Genomic DNA, 2,500 nt, shown 5'->3' on the forward strand with positions numbered 1-2,500 from the left:
TCACGATTATTATCATCATCACTATTATTTTCATTATAATTTGTTATTGTCGTCATTATATATATACATTGTGGACAGTATGAATTCCTATTAACTATATTAGATAATGACAATAAAGAAGAAATGTATGTAATCTGTGTATCCTTGTAACCTTATCTTTAAATTGCCATAGATAATCAAATATTATACAGTATAATGTATTTGATCACTGATATTACATATCACATAAGAGCAATATGTTAAAGTTAGTATTAGCGAAGATTAAGTCAATTTCCAGTTTTACAGGAATCATTGGAATTGGAATGGATTAGAAGAGATAGGAATGAATTGAAATAAAAAGTGTTGAAGATGTACCTAAAACTAGGTTAAACCCATAAACATTATTATCATCATTACCATTATCATCATTATCATTACTATCATAATTACCAATATTATCATTAATATCATTATAATCATTATAATCATTGTTACCATTACTAATATTATCACTATCATCATTACCATCATGATATCATTCGTTAGTACCATTGTCATGCCTGGCTGCCTGCCAAATTGCTCCCCGTGTTATGGTCGGGGGTTGGGAAACAGAGCTAGCCTCAGAGGTTGTGTTAAAAGCAGGAGGAGGGCAGGAAAGGGATAACAGCTACCATATTAGCGTTACCTAATTCAAGTAAATGGCCCAGAGTGGAATGGTGGGGGAAACAAGATGGGGTCAGGAGAAAGGAAGAGGGGATCAGGAGAAAAAGAAGATGGGGTCATAGGAAAAAGAAGATGAAGATGAAAGGAAGATGGGGTCAGGAGAAAGGGAAGAGAGGGTGGGTAGCCGTCACCCTAGGCCCACCACACACCAGTCCATTCCCGTCAGGCAGTCGACACCCCAGTCCACAGTCATCTCCTCACCGCCCCAGAAAAAAAATAAGATAGGGGAAAGAAGAGGGTCAGGAGAAAATAAAAAATAAATAAATAAAATAAAGATGGGGTCATAAGAAAAAAATGAAGTTAGGAAAGAATGGATATGATAGGTCAGGAGAAAAATGGGGTAAAGGAAAAGAAAGATGGGGTCAGGGGAAAGGAAGAGGGAGTCAAAAGAAAGGAACATGGGGTCAGGAGAAAAAGAAGATGGGGCAGGAAGTAGCGAAAGAAGATGGGTCAGGTGAAAGGAAGAATGGGGGGAGTCAAGTCTGAAGAAAGGGAAAAAAGAGGGGGTCAGCGCGAAAAAGAAGATGGGGTCAGGAGAAAAGAAGATGGGATCAGGTGAAAGGAAAATGGGGTCAGGAGAAAGGAAGAGGGGGTCAGGAGAAAAAAAAAGGTTAGGGGAAATGAAGATAGGGCCAGGAAAAAATAAAAATAAAATAAAGATGGGGTCACAAGAAAGGAAAATGGGGTCAGGAGAAAGGAAGATGAGGTCAGGAGAAAAGATGGGGGTAAGGAGAAAGAAAGATGGGGTCAGGGGAAAGGAAGAGGGAGTCAAAAGAAAGGAACATGGGGTCAGGAGAAAAAGAAGATGGGGTCAGGAGAAAAGAAGATGGGATCAGGAGAAAGGAAAAGGGGGTCAGGAGAAAGGAAGATGGACTCAGGAGAAAAATAAGATAGGGTTAGATGAAAGAAAGATGGGGTCAGGAGAAAAGAAGATGGGGCCAGGTGAAAGCAAGATAGGGTCAGGAGAAAGGAAAGTGGGGTCAGGTGAAAGGAAGATGGGGTTAGGAGAAAGGGAGATGGGGTCAGGAGAAAAAGAAGATGGGGTCAGGTGAGAAAATCAAACAACAACCTAGTCTCAGGACTATAAACATGAATTGTCTCTTAATGACACTAATTGGCTGAAGGGTGAGAGCTAAATGGGTGAAAATACCTGACTAGTGGATAGAAGATATTGGAAACTTAGTCCATTTCACAAAGGGACAACCAAGCGGGGATATATTATGAAAGAAAATAAATGTGGATATTGAATTGATTATTATCTAAAATCGGTACAATCCTTCAAAGTATCAGAAACAGATTTCAGCAGAATCTAGTTGGAGCAGAAATGCTGTTCGCTTTATTTTGTAAGAGCATTACGTGTGTCATGGTGGATTTCCATAACTTTCTTGATTTCTCCTCTGTCCGTAGAATGGTTTATGTGACAAGAAATGTAAATTATTTCGTGGTCTTTTTAATGCCACTTTGGTTAGATTGCTGCCAATTAAGTTTAGTATTATGGTAACTATAATTTGAGATTATCATTATATATATACATTTATATATTTATATATTTACATGTATATGCATATATATATATATATATATATATATATATATATATATATATATATATATATATATATACATATACACATATATTCATACATACATGCATACATACATATATGTATATATATACATATATATATATATATATATATATATATATATATATATATATATATATATATATATATACATACATACATACACACACACACACACAACACGCACACGCACACCACACAACACATACATA

At 36.3% G+C, this 2,500-nt stretch overlaps 1 long non-coding RNA gene across 1 annotated transcript in view; it reads right to left on the bottom strand.

The window, feature by feature from the left end:
* Positions 1-2,500, bottom strand: part of LOC122264091 (uncharacterized) — a 6,077-nt gene that overhangs the window by 1,631 nt on the left and 1,946 nt on the right. The gene's annotated exons all lie outside the window — the stretch shown is intronic.

This window comes from Penaeus japonicus, unplaced genomic scaffold, assembly GCF_977035675.1.
Source record: "Penaeus japonicus unplaced genomic scaffold, GWHDUDI00000001_assembly GWHDUDI00000026, whole genome shotgun sequence".
Taxonomy (NCBI): Eukaryota; Metazoa; Arthropoda; class Malacostraca; order Decapoda; family Penaeidae; genus Penaeus; species Penaeus japonicus.